The following is a 20,278-nucleotide window of genomic DNA, read 5'->3' as shown; positions in this document are numbered from 1 at the left end:
CTACTAGGAAATAAACAATGTGTGTGCTAAGTGGCAAGTCACATTTCCTTTTTCCTTCTGCTTTTATTTAAAATGAAATGAAATCCACATGAACTGTAAAGAAACCAAAGAATGACCACTTCTCATTAATTCTTAAAACCTAAGTGTTAAGACTAACATGGCTGATTACAACCATCTCACTAAAGCAAAGTAATAAATACAATTAAAAGCGCAAATAGTCATTTTTGTTAATTCAATAATTTTCCAAATTATTTTAAAATAATACAACCGTACTAGTAACTAACCTATAATTATTTACAACTGGTCAGAAATTTCAATTTTAAACCACTTACGTTTACAATAATGTAAAAGTACAAGGGAATTCAAATTATAAATATCTTTAGCCTCTCTTACAAAACCATGTAAAACCAGGTGAAAGTTAATGAATGCAACATGTATTTATTCTTTTGATAACTACTTCTAAGCCTAATTAAAGAACAAATTCATGGAGATAAGTGTCAAAACAGAGCTCTTGGTGGATTACCTCTTCAGTTTGTTCCTTTGATGCTTTATATTTACAGTTGAGAAAAGCAAATTTAAACCAACCCAAAGTAAAACAGAAACAACAAGACTACTATAAGCACACACACATATACCAAAAACAAATACTGTGAAATGGATGAAAACTAAACCAAACTGAAGATTAAGAACTGTGCTACAAAGATTGAGATAAGGAGAAAACAATCGCAAAGGCGATAAAAGACAGAGGAATGAAGCAAACTGATCTAGATTAATATTTATAAAAGCCTTTACGGAAAAAAGTAGAAACCATTAAGAGTGTTTCCACAAGTGAGACTCAGGAAAGTACTTTTCTTTCAATTAATACCTGGTACAGATTCATCAAAATATAGGAGCTACTTGAAAGATTAACAGGAGTTAAGTGGGCTGGGGTGTGTGTGGAATGTGTGTGAAACAAATGACATTTAGGAGAGACCACATAGGATGAATAAAAGCAGAATGGAAAATACAGTAATACAAAAGAAACGTAGTGCCAGGCACAGACTAGGAAGGAGTTCAGATTCTGGCTACTGATGGGTGAGAGGCTCTGAAGCATACTGTACATCATCACATTTTTCTTCAATCACCAGGCAAATTTAAGCCTAGTTTTATAACTCAGGTGTCAACCACCCTTTTTTATAACAAATGTAGCCCAATTAAATGACTGCTCACTGACTCCTAAGGTTAAAAGAACTATCGAGAAGTTCTGTAACCTACTGCTTTCTAACCAGTACATAACAGAAAGGCTTCTATTAAGCATTACAGTACATGGGCTTCTTTTTGCCACCTCCCATTTGTAGACTGCAACTGATCTGTAGATTATATACCTTGGGCATTCCTTTCTTCTCAAATCAAAATATGATTTCAGGCCAGAAAGCATGTGGTTCCTAATCTCAGTTTAGTTTCTGTGAATCATCTCTCTTTACTATTACAGCCAAATATCTTTCTCAAAAGGACTACTCATTCATTCAAGTATTTGAGTACTATTATGTATAGAAATTCTTCAAGATGCTGAAGAGAATTAAAAGCAATTTTACTAACAGAATTTTACACACTTGAAATTAGAACTGAAAGAACCGATTTAAGAGATGTTACTCAAGACACAGGATTGATGGAATACGGTCACTGATCGAACTAGATTAAAAAGTAGAGGAGGGTTCCCATGTGCTATTCGGACAGAGTAAATGGTTAGGTAATATTCACTGAGATAGGAAAAAAAGGAAAAGAAAGAAGGTGGGGAATGAAGAAGTAGAATGATGAGAGGTTTTGGACCTGCTGAGTTTGAGGTCACTGCAACAAAAGTGTAACCAGGCCTTGGGCTTAAGATAAAAGGCCTAAACTAGAGATGTACATTTGGAAACTATATTAGGATATAACTGACAGCTAGAGTCATGAAAATTGATGACTGGGAGTGAGGAGAGAATAGAGTCAAGGCTATTGCTAGGACAGCCAGAAGGAAAGGAATGTGAAGAGAACATAGAATAAAAACTGTCAGAAAGGTAGTCACAGATTCAGGAAAAGACTAATCATTTCAAAGACTGAAAAAACATCAAAAGACAAGGACTGAAAATGGTCCACTGGATTTGGTAATTATTAGGGAACCTTTACCAGAGAAGTTTCAGTGGAGTAATAGGGACGGAAGCATGAGTGCAAGGTACCGAATTATGACTGGGAGGTAAGATAGTCTTTTTAAGGAATCTGGCTGAAGATGGAAAGAGGGGGAAATGGAATGAGGAGTTGGGAATGAGTTGTGCAAGGCTGTTGATGGGGTTTTTGTTCAAGATGGAGGAGCAGTACATTTATAAGGTTTGGGGAAGGAAACAATGACAAACTGAGTTGTACTAACACAAGAGTGCATCTGGCAAAGCTCTTGGGTTAGAGAAGATGTGAAGGGCTAAAGCAGAAAACACAGGCGAAAGGATGAGCCTGAAAAAGGGCCACTTTTGTTTAAGAAAGGGAAGAAGAGAGCAGGCCCAGACATTTGTTTTTATACCTAAATGTTTTATCTGTCAAACTGGAGACAAGGTTACCTGCTAAGAGAAGCTGGTTAAAGCTTAAGCTAAGTAGTGAAGTGTGGAATTGTCTATACCATCCTACTCATCACACTGTAGGATACTGTTAATTAGCTTTTAATAAAGTTACATTTAAAATCCCTAATTAATTCATTAAAAGCATCTTTCAAAAATGAAGAAAAAATCAAAACTTTCTGAAACAAAACACTGTGAAAATTTATTGCCAGCAAACCTACTCTACAAGAAATACTAAAAGAAGTACTTCAGGCAGAAAGGTTATGATACCAGACAAAAACTTAAACCCACACAAAGAAATAAAACAAATGAAAGCAAAAAATAAATAAATAAATAAATAAATCCCTAACTATATTGTGAAGCTCTCTAGGGAAGACTTCTAGAGAAGTTTTTTTTTTTTTTTTTCCCTCCACACCTGAAAACTACCACATGTAGCAGTAACTCTCCAAACAGTGGATGATTTAATGTAGCTGTGCTTTAGAATCAGCAGCAAAGATAGGATGAAACAAGGGACGAGACAGAGACCCGTATTACCTCAGTGCCATACAGAGGACTGCGGCTGCTTTAGCAGAACAGAACCCCCTGTGAGAAGTTGCATGGAACTGGGTGGAGGATCTGGAAGAAACACTTTTAGCCAATGACTATATGATAGAAAAAGACACATATCTCTCCTACTTTCTTCACTATCCTAAATATTTCTTCCCTTATTGGCTGCTTCTTTCTATGAATATCCTTCTTTCCTCTTAAGGACCTGGACTTCAAGACTGATCAATCAATCGATTGATCTAACCCCCTGCCTTTCTCCCCACCCCTTTTCCTCTCTCTCTGCCACAATACGCCTAAAGTGAAGTATATTTTTGTTACTGCTGTCATAGTTCTAGAGATTAAGCTTAACCAAGGGGTTAGATATTTTTGCACTACTGAGCCTCAACCCAGACTTAACTTATTTCATTAGATTTTTCTTTTTATTTTTTTTATAAGTAAATGAGCTAAAGTGCTTATATTTCTCATTTTAAAAAATCCACTTTATTCCCCTCCCTAATTTTTCTGACAAACTCATAGCTTCCTACAGGTTATTTAGTTCTAAACTCACTCATTCACATTTTCTCTCTCTCTCTCTCTCATACACACACACCCCCCTGGGTTAATCACTGGCCCTTGGTAGAAACTACAAGCATGTCTTGCTTTTAAGAAAAATATTCTACTATGTAAGTTTTCATTAGAAAAATTGTTCTTGGAAAACAAAGTTCATGTGTAACTGAAAACTTATTTAATGTGCAAATAATGATTAAAAACACAATGCTGGATTTAGATTATCTGGATTCAAAAACTGGTTTCACCATCTAATAAATATATAACCTTCTCCTCCTCCTCTTCCAGATGGTTTCATGGGGATATCCAACTTCCACAACTCAACTGGGTAATTTAATACATTCCTTACTTTAGCTACGTTATGGATTAAGAGCCCTCTGTGGCCTGGCTTAAGTAAGTCAAGTTTTTAAACTTCTCCATGCCTCAGTTTCCTCATCTTTAAAACGAGGCTAAGAGCACCTAACATATATAATTATAGAAAATTTAAAACATAAATTGTTAAAGGGCATTTTAAAAAATGACAGTTAAGAACTAAAATAATTATTAAAATTCTAAAATAAAGGCCTGGTAAACCCACACCTAGACTGCCTTAATTCTTAAGGATCAGTAAGCTTTGTGGCGCCAGGCACCTAACTGGTCACAGACCTACTGAAACAGTCTCTGAAACATCAGCAGAAAGAGATGCTGCATTATTTTACTAATTGCTTGTTCTCTAAATTCCATTTCACTATCAGAAAGTTAAAAAGACTAAATTGGAATTAGCAGGAAAGATTCAAAACAACACAAAAAATGTGTTATTTGATAACCATCTTTAATATTTGGTGAGCTTCAATTATATGCCATTCATTGCTAGGGTTTGAATAAGATGGTTTCCAAACCTAAGAAGCACGGATGAGGGAGAGAGAGAAATGTAAAGAAATAAGTACTGGAGTATAATACAACAGCTGTCCTGATGAATAATACACAGAAAATAGTGGGACTCAAAAAAGGAAATTAGTCAATTTTTAATGAGGAGGAAGGATGAAAGTCTGGTCTCTGGAACAAGTTATTTTTCTACTAAAAGAAAAATATTGATGAGAACTTTTAAAAAAGCAATGCAACTGGAGAGCTCACTCTGTAAGCCTATAAAAATCAGGCAAAAATATAATTTCTAAATAAGATTATAGACATAACCCAAATGATATGATTGTTAAGTATTAAATATGAAAATTTAAATGATCTAAGTACATGATAATTTAGCCTACTTAAAAAAAAAAAGAGGAGGAAGAGGCAGGGAAAGGAAGAGAGCCAGAGGAAATATATCAATTAATAACTGTGAGTTGTATCTATAAAACTCATCAATTTCATTCCTAAAACTATGTAACTGAATGACATATTTATTGCAGTGTGCCACACAAAACTGAGTTCTTTGCCCATGAGCACGTTTAGGATTTTTGTTAGGGACGGGTTGTCAAAGGAATAGCCTTAACAGGCCCATATCAATTTTGAGAGCAGACAGAATGTAATTCTTTAAAAGATGAGAAGGGGTACTATTTTCTACGCATATAAAATGTGGAAAAAATTGGATTAAACATATATATATATATTACAAGGCCTAAGAAAATTTGCCTTCTGAGCGGATTCCCTTTCTTGAACCTCAGAGAAACTGTGTGGGATCCTGCTACTACAATCGAAACTATATTTTAATACAACTTCCATCTAATCAATCACAGGCCAAGTGCTCTGGCTGAGAATTATTGTGCAGTATGTGCATCTTTATTCAGAATTTAAGTATATCTGGAAGATCTAACATATTAATTCGTCTTTAAATGACTTTCATACTAAGCCCAAACTGGCAGAAACTCTCTTCCTAATTCACTTGTAAATGTGCCTTGGACACTCAAATGGGAGACCTAACACACTAGCAGATAACCTTAAAGGTACAGTTAACACATGTGTGCAAATCATTACCATTCATTTGTCAATTAATTTAGGTAGCATTATTTCTTTAAAAATAAAACACATTTTCAAACTTTCACAAAATATTTATTCATTTTACATTTTACTGAGTGACTAATTTGTCGGGCACCGTGTTAAATCCCAAGGACACAAATTCAAATTCAGTTCTTCCCACTTCAAAAATTAAAAAATTTTAAAGGCAAAAATTAAACACAGATAATATATAAAAAAATGTAAATACTGCCTACAAATCAATAATAATAGACATCAACCTAAGAGAAGAATGTGGAAAAACATATGAATAGGCAAAATTCCATTTGTAGGGAAGGAGGGAAGATGGATCATCCTCACTGGTAATTAGGGACATACAAATTAAAATCTACTATTTCACATCCATTAAATAAACAAAAACTTACATTATGTCAACACCAAATGCTGGCATCAGAACTTTTATACACTTTGAAAGGAAGTATACATTAATAAATTACTTGGGAGAATAATTCAGCAAAATTTACTAAATATGAAGGTACTCTACAATCCAACAACCCCACTGTCAAAAATATGCAAGGCCCTGAATAGACATGATTCCATTTACATAAAATGTCCAGAACAGGCAAATGTGTAACAGAAAGTAGACTAGTGGTTGCCTACGGAACTATAGGAAATGGAGGAAATGGGGGGAATGGAGAGTGACTGCTCAAAAATACAAAATTTCTTTTTAGGGTGATGAAAACGGTCTAAAATTGAAGGTTGTACAACCCTGCAAATATATTAAAAACCACTGAGTTGTATACTTTAAATGAGTAAATTGTATGGTATATGAAATTATAGCTCAAAAAAAGCTATTACCAAAACAACAATAAACCCTTCATTCAATAAGCAACAAAAACTCTCCTTTCATAATTTAAATTGCAAATTATACCCCTTAGAAGGTATAAACAGAATTAAAATTTTCCTCAAAGTATAAATGACTGGCAGAAGAGCCATTGAGGCATTATTGAGTATCTGAAAAGGGCACAAGAATCACCTAAATAAGGGTACAGATGAGGGGGAGAAAAGAAGCTGTAGTTGTAAGGGTAACTTTTTCATAATGTAGCCTAGAACCAGCATTGCTTAAGAGTCTATTATCTATATTTACTAAATTGTCCAAACATTAATGAAAATGTAATAAATAGCCTTTGTAAACAAAGATGTTACTCACTGTATCTAGATGTGTTTTAGTGAGGATGTTTTTCCTATACTGTGAGAGATCTGGGCTAAGTAGGTCAAAATCTCTCACATGGCACTCTTGTAATAGGGACAGACTTCTTGAAAGCAAGGAGAGGAAAGATGACTGGCTAGAGTGAAATTTGCAATTTGCGGCTGCTGACATTTAAGATCTCTTCAAAAACAGAAAGAAAAACAAAATGTTGAGATCATGATGAAATGTCAGCTCTTCTAAAGCATGTCTTTACAAGTGTAAATGGCTTAGCCTCTTTAGTCAGCAAGAGATTGAAAATTAAAATAATTTTTACTGATCTTATGGGGCAGGGAAGGCAAATAGTGGCCAGAGTGCTAGGACATAGGCAGTTGTACTGGTGCATTTATGAACTGCTACAAACTTTCTGAAAAGTAATCTGGCAATAGCTATTTAAATTAAATAATTGAAATTACACACACATACTCTTTTTACACAACAATGTATACAGTAGGGAAAGAAGGGACTATAGGCGGATCTAAAAATCTACCAAGGTGAGATGAGGTGAATGAAATACGGTATCTAAATATGGAATATTGTGCACTATATATCATTGTGGTGTGAAAGGCTATTTATGAGCAGTGGATAAGCAGGAAAAGGTAGTTGCTAGTAAGGATAATATAATGCATATCTATTGTATATACAGTGTATTTTATATCCTATTAAAAAAAAACACAAATAAATGACACTATCTGTTTATACAGAACAGCGGTCTGCAAACTTTTTCTATAATGGACCAGAAAGTAAATACTTTAGGCTTTGCAAGTCAAAAGATCTCTATCCCAATTACTGCACTCTGCTGTTGTTAGAATGCCATAGACAGTATCTTAACAAATGGTCCAACAGAACTGTTATTTCTGAACACTAAAATTAGAATTTCATGTAATTTCATGAGTCTTGAAACATTATTCTTTTGATTTTCCCAACCATTTAAAAATAATATTAAAAATATTCCTAGATCACAAGGATGTACATACAAAAATAGCAGACTTGGTGCAAGAGCCATAGTTTGTTAACCACTGATGCAGAATACAAATGAAACTGTTAACAAGAGTTATCTTGTGTAAAGTTTGACTTGTTAAAATGAGCAAGCATATATTTATAATTTTAAAATATGTAAAATAATTTTAAAAGTATCTCTTCTCAAAGGACAGAAATCAGTTTTAATGACAAATAATTTTTACTAGTAAGGCTGAGAAACTGTCTTCATAATGAAAGTAGGTGGTGTATTAATTTTATGACTATTTCTTCATGGCTACAGAGAGAGAAGAAGAAAGAGAAAACAGAGAAGGTTAACTTTACTTTTTATTTAGGCCCAAATTAGAGAAGTTGGTATTTCATGGTACTTCTTGTTTCAGAGAGTAAAATCTTTGCTTACTTATAGTGAGGATTCTCAAGCTGGTAGAAATGATAAAGTTCTACAATAAAGAAAGAAACACAATACTTCTGAGGAAAAATATGAGACTATTTAATCAGAGTTCTATGAGAGGATAAATATATTCACATTTTCAGAAAACATTTCCTAGGCTTCCCTCGGCAGAGCATATTTAAAAAAAAAAAACACCAACATGTAGTTCAAAGGACCTGATATTGTGAATAAGGAAGTGACTGAGAGACAGAAAAAAAGTTATTTTCCAAGCTTATATCATATGCTCAACACTGTATTAGGTCTATGGTAGGATATTAAAGTGATATAAGAGATAAACCTTACTCTCAAGGAGCTTTCAAAGATGCAAAAATCCTAAAGAAAATTTTAGCAAACCAAATGCAGTAATGTATTAAAAAGATAATAAATCACCATCAAGTTGAATTTATTGCAATCAATCAATGAAATTTATCACATTAACAGAAAATAAAATCATGTTCATTTCAACAAAAAGGCATTTCATAAAATTTAATATCCATTCAAAACAAAAATGTTAAATACTCTGAATAGGAAACATTCTTAATCTGATAACTACGAATAGAAGGGAACATTCATAATCTGTTTAAAAGGCATTGTATCAGATCATTATTTTCTGTATTTCTCTCTAGCGAGGCACACATATACATAAATAAATATATGTACGTACACCAACCCTAGTGCTCTTCTTACAATGTCACTGACAGACATTCCTTTACCGAAAAGCAGGTTCTATATTCCCTCCTCTTGTAACTGGGTAAGGTCTTGTGACTGCAGTATGGCAAAAGTGATACTTACATGACTTCTGAGACCGGGTTCTACAAAGGATACAGCTTCCACATAGCTTTCTATCTCTTCGGCCATGCTTGGTTTAGGAGAAAACAGCCACCATGCAGTGAGGAAGTTCACACTAACCCACTCAGAGAGACCACATGGAAAAACTAAAGTAGAGAAGAAATGAGGCTCCCTGACAGAAGTCAGCATCAAAAACCAGACATATGAGTAAATTTGCCTTCAGATGATTCTTTCCCTCTACTTGGCATCTTGCAGCCAAGGTGTGAGAAAACACTTGAGAGAGAAGCCTTCCATGGTGTGCCCTATCTAAATTCCTAATCTACAGGATCCATGTTTGAAATAAATGGCTGCTTTATGCCACTAAATTTTTACTTGGTTATGCATCCATATTAACCAGAACATGCATATACCAAAAAACAAAAAACTACAACATCATATTTAATGCTGAAATATTGAAAGCTTTCCTTTTGAGACAGGGAACAAAAAACCAAGGATGGTTTTTTTCACCACTTCTATTCTGTACTGCAGTTCTACTCAGTTCAGTAAGACAAGAGAAACAAAGATTAGAAAAGAAATAAAACTGTCATTCACAGACAATACAATTAGGTATATAAAAATCCTAAAAATATATAGATAGCTTATTAGAATTAAGTTTAATGATATTGATGGATACAGACAATACACAAAACCAACTGTATTACTATACTCTAACAAACAGAAAGAGAAAAAAATTTTAAGATATTTACAGCAGTACAAAAAAAGACCTAGGAATAAAAATACTGATATTTAAGACCTCTGTATATAAAACTAGTAAATATTATTGAGAGAAATTAAAGACCTAAGTAATTAGATAAATATACCGTGTTCGTGGACTGAAGACTCAATGAAAATATGCCACTTTTACCCAAACTGATCTGGAAATTTAATGCAATATGGAAAAAATTTCAATAATCTGTGTGTGTATGCATGCGTGTATGCTCACGTGCATGGATTTGATAAGCTTATTCCGAAGTTTATATGAAAAAGCAAAGGGTCAAGAAGAACTAAAATCCTCTTGAAGAAAAGATAGAAGGGAGGAGCACTTGTTCTACTAGATATCAAGACTTACTATGAAACTATAGCAATTAAGATAGACAAATGGACCCATGGAATTAAAAGAGACTCCAAAAATAACACCCACATACACACCAAAGGCAATATTTTAGAGATCTGGGGAAATGAGTCATTCCAATAAATAATGCTCGGTCATATGGATCTCCATATGGGAGAAAAAATAAAACTTGACCCTTACCTTAGAACATATTTAAAATATCAATTTCAGGTGGATTGTAGATCTAAGTATGAAAGACAAAACAATAATAAAGCTTTAAGAAGATATTTAAATAAGACAGGGAAATCACTGATAAAGGAAAAGATTGATAGCAGGATCAGTCTTAAAATTGGGAATGTCTATTCAAAAAGATACCATTCAGAATGAAAAGCCAAGCCAGGACAGGAGAAAGTAGTTGGAATACGTAACTAACAAAGGGCTCATATCCTAAGTATACAAAGAATGCCTACAAATCAATTACAAAAAGACCAATAGACAACTGTGCAAGAGACTTGAATAGAAACTTTATAAAAGAGGCCAAATGGCCAACAATAAATATATAAAAATGTGCTCAACCTTATTAGCAATCAAAATATAATTTGAAACCACATTAACATACCACTGCACACTCACCAGATGGCTTAACTTAAAACAACTAACAATATCTAGTGTTGGTGAAGATGTGGAACAACAGGAACTCTTGGAAGGACTATGTACTGCTACAACCACTACGGAAAACTATTTGGCATTATCTATTAAAGTGGAATAAAAACATTTCTTACAACCCAACAATTCCAGTTCTGTGATTATACCCAACAGAAATGTGTACACATGTGTACCAAAAAATATGTACAGGAATCAGAGCAGCATTATACACAATAATCAGACATGGAAACAAACCAAATATCCATCAGTATTAGAATGGATAAATAAACTGTGGCATATCCATATAACCAAATATCATTCAGCCATGCTACTGAATGAACTACAGCTATCTACAACAACATGGATGAATCTCACAAAGATAATATTCAGCAAAAGAAACTAGATTATAAAAGAATATATGCTTTATGAGTCCACTTATAGATAAAGTACAAAACCAGGCAAAACTATACTATATTGTCAGAAGTCAAGACAGAAGTTATTACCGAAGATGTGAGAAGGGGTAGTAATTGGTAAAAACATAAGGAGGGGGGGTCTTTTAGGGTGATGGATATGTTCTCTTTACTGACCTGGATTATGATTTCATGTGTTATACAGCAATAAAAAGGTTTTGAAATGTTGAGCTCACACCAATATATGTGTATTTTTATACATATACTACTATTCTAATATGAGCACTACAAAACATAGATGTTTTATATGTAAAAAATAAAAACTTGAAAACTATGGAATAAAGATAAAATAAATGATATCTAAAATGTCTTGCTAATAGAGGTAGCTTCATACTTTCAGTAGTTTGTTTCTCTGTGTGTGCACTGGAAAATAGCATACTTATTTCTTCCAAGTGAAGGAAATATTTTAATCTCATGGTTGCAATTTTCTAAATTACTTTCAAATAGTCCAATACATACCCTTATTATTCCAATAGGACTCAATACCCAATATGCTTATAATATTTAAATTTTACGCAGACCTGGAGAGGTGAATAATATTAAGACATGGCAAATAAACTCCTTTTTGGTTTTGCAATCATTAATTAATATTTTAGGGCATAATATATATACTTAGGGTAAGGTTCAGACAAGCCACCTCAATAATTTTGACTTTAGGGAGATGATTTATCAGATCTCATTAAATTACTGATATTAAAACTGTAATGTGGTTGACAAAGAGCTTGAACTAAGAATAGAAGGATCAGCTGTGCCATTTTCTCATTTGTTCTCCTTTGCTTGACCTACCAACATTAAATCAATCATTTCTTTGAAGAAATCTTTTAAAGTCACGTATCTATTTTAGGAGAATTAGATAACATGACAAATAAACATACTTAACAGCATACAGATAAATGGCAACATACTGCAATACATGGAGAGTGTAGGAAAGAGCTCCACTGTCAACCGCTGTGCAGTGTGGAACTCCCTCTCTTCCTCACATGATAGATGACTATCTGACAGACTGAATGAGGGGGCATGTCAATTGTTCTATTCAATATTGGTAATGCATAATTTCTTTTATTTTAGGTTTAAAAAGTAAATTTAAAAGTTCTAATGTTTTCTCCTGCACGATCAAGAAATCATCTCACCCATCTCACTCTGAGAAACCGTTGTTGTGGAGGACAGCAGGAAGTGGCCAGATCAAAAATGCAATTTAAGTGGCTTATCCCCCTAGTAACTAAATGAAACATGAATTTAAGGCAAAGAGAAATGAGGCTAGAATGTGGGCAATAGATAAGCGGCTGCCAGAATCACACAGGTCAGAGGTAATGGTAGTCTAAACAAGGCAATGGCAACATAAACAAAGGGGCAAAATAGATTACTGTCAGTGATGGAGCTAATTGATGGCTTTACCCTCAGCCTTCCCTTTATCTCAGTCAGCCTCTCTATCAAGACACCCAAAGAGTAACTTTCTTTAATCGACAAAAGTGTATATTTGATATGGACAACTGATAGTTTTTCAACCATGCGTTGTATATTCATTATATGTAAATAAGATCATTTTTAGAGAACTTTGCTGCTTTGAATAATCTATAACATATGGTATGAGTGAAAATACTGTGCTTATTATTCAAAAGTAGCTTCAAAACAAATCTTCATGAACACCCACCCCCCAACAAATCGCTGCTCCTAAACCGTTCTTATATAGAAATTTCAAAGAAGCTATTCTTGGCTGCGAAAGGGTTTCAAATGCTCCTGTACCAAAATAAAACAAAACCCCAAAGACATAAACAAATTTTTAATTTTTTTAAAGCTTATGTTGAATGCAACGTGTCATTTTGTAATTTGTGAAAAGCTAAAAGAAAAATCAAATGTAAAAACTAAAGCACTCTAAAGATCTGCAGAACTTGGAAATTTATAAGGCAGACCTTCTCAAAGACACCTGATACTTCCTTATAAACTATCTTCTTCAACTGATGCTGTTTCTGCAGTAATTAATCAATTCAAGGTCTACAACTAAACCTGTTCTTGGCTTCAGAATTCATTTGTTTCTGTGTTCACTGTGAGTTCCTCACTGCCAAGTCATAATTGTTTAAATGATGTCAATGATAAACAAGGTAAATGAGCTTCATTTAAATTTTTAGAAAAATGCACAACAGGCATTACTCAATTGCATTATACCTATATTAAAAGTTTTCACTGTGCTCGCTTCGGCAGCACATATACTAAAATTGGAACGATACAGAGAAGATTAGCATGGCCCCTGCGCAAGGATGACACGCAAATTCGTGAAGCGTTCCATATTTTTGAACACTAACCAGTCCTCTCCAAGGTCAGTCTGCAGAAAACAATAAATATTTAACACGACATAAAAAAAAAAGTTTTCACTGACTTTGGGAAAAAAAAGGGGGGGAAGTCACTACCATACTACTGGCTGAAATCCAATGCTCAAATATTTGTCAAACTAAAGCAGTCTCAAAATCTAAAGGAGTACCCATGCACACCCAGTATGGAATTTTACTGTGATATCCAGATAGGAACCAAGTATGAAAGGCTGACACCAAAGTAGTATGATGGGACAAAACTAATTCTCCTTTCCTCCACCCTTCTATCTCTTTTGTCGCACTCCGAAGGATCCATGTAAATGAGAGATCCAAGTAGTAATTCTCAAGTGTAGAATACATGGAATATCCTAGGGCCCACTTTGTAGAGAACGATGCAGTCTTCTAGGATCTCCCCAGATCTGACTCAGACCCATAATTTAATCCCAGGATCAATCTTACATTCTAGGAATTTTCCAAAAGTAAGATCAACAGACCCCAAATCAAATTCTCCATGTCTTCCCCAAAGTAAATCTACACACTCAAAAGTCAGATCAGATCCAGACCATTTTCTTGAGTGAGGCAATCTGCTATAACATTTGTTGATAGATCTGATACTTGGGCATGTGTTCTAAAGACAGCCCCAGCAATCAAGCAATGTAGTTCAAATTACCTAACTTCTCATTAACACAACAAATATATCCACACACAAATATGACCAAATGTAGTGCACAAGCATATTTTAAGGATCCCTAGAGAGCATTTTTTTCACGGGCAGAAAGCTCTGTTGAGGTCTGTATTATGTAAATAGCAATTCAAGCACAGTGAAGCCTAAAAGGCAAGTGTTAGGTTTCAAGTATTTAAAGTTACCATATGAAAAGCAGTAACCATCTGTTTCCTGAGAGGGCCAAACAAGACGAAATATACTCAACATACAACATGAAGAATGTAGGTTAGATAATTTTTTTTAATAGTAAAGGTTAATTCTAGGAAGAATAAATCTTGACAAACAAGAACTGCTTTCTCTGAGAAATCTGTTAATAAACTGCCTTGATGGGTTAAGTATAATATTTTATCACCGCAGGAGGATTTATAAATTATCTTCTACAAGACTCTGTTATCCCTAAAATTACAGAATTCAATTTGTTTGACTATCCCCCTCTAATTAATTAATTATGCTCAAGCTAGGAGAAAAATTTTAAACTACCAATTATGGAAGTACACATTAGCAAGAGGGAGTGAACTGGTTACTGCTTCTTAGAGTTCAGAGGAGTTCCACAACAGATAAGAATAAAATTCACTGGAAATATAATACACATATCTAGTCCTTCTACTTTGACACCAAAGGTATCTAATATGCTTAAACTTGCAGGTAGACTTTAAACAGGAAACTCACTCAGTCCAATTGTGAGCATATTGATGAAAACTGAAAATTTACTTAACTGACAAAGTTGAAAATATAATTTTTTTTCTAACTATTTGCTCCTGATGCAGTTGCAAAATCAATTAGGACTGAAGTTCACTAAATTTCTTCTAACTTCTTTATTTCCTTGCCATTTCATCAATTTCAACTCTTAAGGTTGCGTGAGTCAGAAGGATGGGATAAACTTTGCATATAACCAATTTCAGACAACAAGCAATATTTCAGCTGGGTTCAACAGCTTTTCTCAATTGGAAAGCAACTCAATTGTCCAAAACTAGCATGGTTAAAAACTGATCCAGCCATTCAATGAAATATCAAACACTCAACTAATTATCAGGCTATAATATAATAATCTAAAACTACTCATTTTTTAAAAACAAATTAAAAAAACTATATAGAGTTGACCCTTAAACAGCATGGGCTTGAACTGTGTGGGTCTACCTATATAAGGATTTTTTCAATAAATACCTACTACAATGCTACATGGTTCGAGGTTGGCTGAATCCATGGATGCAGAACCTGAATGCAGAGGAACCGTGATACAGAGGACTTACTATAAAGTTACACACCCCGGTTTTTGACTCTGCAGAGGGTCAGTGCCCCTAACCCATGTTATTCAAGGGCCTACTGTACAACACATTAGCAATAATTATAAAAACACTAAAAATGGAAAAAGAACAGGAACACATTAATGAGAGTGGTTCTGCTTATCTTGGGATTGTGGATGGCTGTTTTCATTATTTAAAAAGATGATTTCTTCTTTTCCTCCAAAGATCTTGATGAGACTCTCAGGCTTAAGAGTTATGAAAACCTAACCCAAAGTTTGGCTGAATACATGATGAATAAGGCAGGCTGAAAAGTTCCCAACAGATAAGTTCTCAAAGAGAGAAGATACAGCAATAGAGATTCTTTGTATTTTCTGACTATACTCCAGGGTCAAAGGATCAGAAGGAAAAAGTAACTTATACCTACATCTGAATATCTGCATCTTTCAAATTCATCAGAAAATAAGACAGACTGATGATAGACAGACATGTGATAACCCAAGAACAGCAAAATGCTAATTACAGAATCTAAATGGTGGTTATATAGGTGTTCTTTGTAAATTATTTCACTTTTTCTGTATATTAAATGTTTTTCATAAAAAAACAAAAAAACTATATCTGGGATAGACACATTTCTAGCAGAAAACGTAAATAAATTGCAGAGTACTCTGGAAGCTTTTATAGGGAAATAAAAATGTTAAGGTAGCTGAATTTTATGAAAATCAAGTTTGGGTTATAGCATTTGAATACCACTCTGTTAAAAAAAATAAGTTTTATATATGCTATGTGCAGTTACAGATTCTTAGATCCTGTAGTAGTATAGCTAGTCTCCAAAGGTGATGCCCACAATAAGCCACATCTCCCAGAATGGATGCCCTTGCAGAGCCCTCTTCTTTGAATTTGGGCTGGCCCTGTGACTTGCTTTTTGACCAACAGAAATTGCATAACTTTCAAGACTAGGTATTAATAAGCCTTGCACATTCTAGACTCTAGTTTCCTTCTTCAGGAGTACTGAGCTGTCACTTCAGAAGTCTAACGAGTCTGAGACACTATGCCAAAGAGGCCAGATACGTGTGCTTGGTTTGACAGTCTCAGCTAAGCCAAGCCTGCCAGCCATTCAGGTAAATACCAGACGTGTAAATGAAACTGTCTGATCTTCTGGTCGAATATGACCAAGTAACCTTTTTTTTTTTTTCTTATTGAGTTATAGTCAGTTTACAATGATGTGTCAATTTCTGGTGTACAGCACAATTTTTCAGTCATATATGAATATATACATATTCATTTTCATATTCTTTTTCACCGTGAGCTACTACAAGAACCAAGTAACCTTAATGGGAAAAAACTGCCTAGTTAAGCTCTGCCCAAATTTCTGACCCACAATAACGTGAGATATAACAACATGACTGTTGTTTTAAGCCGCTAGGTTTTGGGGGTGCTTTTTTAAAAGAAGAATACCTAAATAAGGTACCTAAAACAGTATATATAGTCCAAGTCCTTCATTTTTAGAAAATGATCCATTCTCAATGAACTGAAAAATAAAAAAGAACCCTGTAAACTCTAGGCTAAGCAAGTGAGAATAAAAACAAAGAATAGGGCTAGATAGAAATATCGCTGCCCAGACTATTCAAATATATAAATCCCACTGCATACTAAAAACTCAGCTAAGCAACAAACAGCAGAGCATTTCTTAAACCATTAAATTTGTACATACCGAGTGATATTTATAGAAGAGGAAATGTGTTAGATGAAATTTTTGCTGTTTAAATTCATAGTAAATCCACTTTTTTTTGGTCAGTGATCTATGACTTCCATTTAAGTTGCTGCCTTTAATTAGTTAATTGAGAATGAACTGAATCTAAAATGCTAAAATGTTTTAAGCCTCTACAATTTAGTTTTCACTGACTTGCTGGGAAAAAGTTTAGAGATCAAAAATTTATATACGTTATCCACCATTTAACACAATACTTGATAGAAGCAACAAAACAAAGTTCTATGACTATACATGTAATGGTGCATGAAATGTTGATGGAATGAACATAAAAATCCTACATATCCAGCTTGTAAGTTATAATTGTGTGAGAAAACTGTAAACTGATGTATCTAAATAACATTGTCATTAATATCCTTAATTTTATACTAGTTTTAAGAAAACAAAAAAGTACAGTTGTAAAATATGAATTAAAACTACAATTCCTATATCTGTCCTGGAACTGAAAATTTAGTAGATATTAAGTTATTGCCTTTATTAATCTTTTATTTCTTTTATATGTATGCTTCTGGAGTTTTTTCATGCTATTAAAACAATAACCAACTATTCCTTTCTTCCAGTAAAGGTAGCAGAGCAAGATTCAAATGGCTGCTGGGAAAAGAAAAATGGGAGACATTAAGCTACTTTAAGATGAAGCACCCATTTGTAACTTGAAGGTTCATTTAAACAGTATATAAAGTGGAAAGATTCAATCCCTGAAGACTAAAAAACTATCAGAAGTTCTTAACGTTAATGCAGTTCAGTTTATTTTTTTTCTTTATGATTCATCCAATGGAAGACTGGATAAATCAAAAGAACTCTACACAGCAATGAAAATGAGTAAACCATGCACTATGTTGACACCTAAAACTTACATAGTACTGTAAATCAACTAAAACTCAATTTAAAAAGTAAATTTAAAAAAAGATAGTGAACAAACTACAACTCTATTTATCTTGCAAATATAATGCTGAGGAAAAGAAGTCCAACAAAAGAATGATTTCAAAAACAGCCAAAATTAATCTATGATGTTAGAAGTCAAGATAGTGGTTATCCTTAGACAGGAGAAAAGAGGAGTGACTAGGCATCACCGAGGGGCTTCTGGGATTCTGGCAATGTTTTTGTGATCCAAGTTCTGTTTTGTTACGATCTGTGTACTTTTCCTATATGTATACCATACATCAACTAAAAGCTTACATTAAGGGGGAGGGTGGCAAGCTGTAAGATTTTAACTTTCTTACATCTGAAGCAGAGGTGTTCCTACTCTTCATTCTCATTCTTTACGCTAGTATGTTCATTTGTTTGCAGAACGATGGCACAAAATGATACAATTATAGATGGTGGCTTGGAGATCACATAAGCCAAATGAGAATACAAAAACTGACTTCCAAGGTTACATAACATAGGGCAGGACCAGGACTAGAACACAGGCCTCCAAACTCCTATTCCAGTGCTTTACTACTACACAATACTGCCAAATCCTTTCTCTAGTAGCTACTTTTAAAGTATCTGCAGATATGCTTTCCTATTCCTAAGTCATGATCAATATACAATGGTATAATGATGCCCTAGAAGAAACACTGGAAAATGTTATGATGATACAGAAATGTATGAAAGGGTAATATTCCACCTTACCATGGCACTGAATACAATGTACAGACAGGAAAAGTATATGTCAGTGTCATGGCAACATATCTTTTAATTGGATAGAAAAAAGTTTTAATGAGGAGAAAATTAAGACAGAATTTTAGCAGTGACTTGGTGGAGAAGGGAAGCTTTCTAAAAACGACCACCCCCCCCAATAGTCTCAAACATTTATAAAACATTCTGATTTGTGATAAAACTTAGTTACACAGCTAAGAATATTAACTGCAATCTTTTTTTAAATTTCCCTTCCTTCTTTAAAATGCTGAAGCAGTTAAATAAAAATTTTAAATGGATATTGAAAGGTAAATTTGGAAGTCTAATATTTAATTTAATTAATTAAAGGTGACTTTAAATATACACTAGTTCAAATTTCAACCATACAAACCATACATCACTTTGTAAGTAAAAAAAAAAAATGCAATATATTAGAAAGTTTTCATTAAGAAATTAAAACCAACAAAAACATTACAATCTTAATAGATGACCAAAATGGCACCAAAGTAGTCAAGTACCATGATGACTAAAGAAAGCCATTACAAGTTTACATACCATTTTATGGGTTTAAGTGCTCTATTGCATGTCTGAGAAGAAAATATTACTGTTTGCTGCCAGCCTAAGTTTATATCACCCACCAAGACAAAGGGTAAATCTTATTCTAGTCAGAACATTGGCAACAGATTATGCAGTAACAGGAACAAAGTTATACAATCTAAATTTCATTATTTCAATGAAAAAGTATATCACTTTTCTGGAAGGACAGATTTCAATGTCTTTAATAACATTTTATTTGCAGATTTTAAACATCCAAGTCCTTTAATAATTAGAACAGACCCCTTTAGGCATGTCATACTTTAAAGCAGTGACTTCAAACTTCATTACAAAGGACAGAGGGAATTAATCCATTGGTTCAGATACTTTTAAACTACTCCAGTATATATCCAGTATATATCCACCCAAGCCAATATCTTCATTGTTCTACAGATAATGCTCATTTTCTGGTCTTAAAACAATTTGGTCCACCTCTCTATATCCTATCTTCAGGGATCCACTACCTATTGCCTCCAAGAAGTTCTTCCTTTCATTCTACTCTACACTGAACTCTTTCTTTCCTAAACTCTCATAAGCCTCACCTCTACCATTTAGTACTTTCTACCCAGCAGTACATGATTGATTTTTTTCAGCTGTGCTTATAGATTGTCAAGCAAATCCAACTGCAATATGTACTATATGGCCACTTACAGAAAAAGTTTGCCAGCCCTTGCCATACAGCAGAATAGGTAAGAGATTAAGATTTAGGTATTGAAATCAGACCAACCTGGGTTCAAAATCTGTCTATGCCACTAGTTATGTAGCTTGTCCCATCATTTAATACTCTAA

General features: G+C 33.9%; 1 protein-coding gene and 1 non-coding gene across 2 annotated transcripts in view; one reads left to right on the top strand and one right to left on the bottom strand.

Annotated features, from left to right (window-relative positions):
* EML4 (EMAP like 4) overlaps positions 1-20,278 on the bottom strand; it is a 125,411-nt gene that overhangs the window by 80,073 nt on the left and 25,060 nt on the right. The window lies entirely within an intron of this gene.
* LOC116669069 lies at positions 13,417-13,523 on the top strand. The gene has a single exon (XR_004326457.1). It is a non-coding gene; the product is annotated as a U6 spliceosomal RNA (small nuclear RNA).

The sequence above is a fragment of the Camelus ferus genome, chromosome 15 (genome assembly GCF_009834535.1).
Source record: "Camelus ferus isolate YT-003-E chromosome 15, BCGSAC_Cfer_1.0, whole genome shotgun sequence".
Taxonomy (NCBI): Eukaryota; Metazoa; Chordata; class Mammalia; order Artiodactyla; family Camelidae; genus Camelus; species Camelus ferus.
Note: the sequence above shows the minus strand (reverse complement) of the source record. Positions and strands in the feature narration are given on the sequence as shown.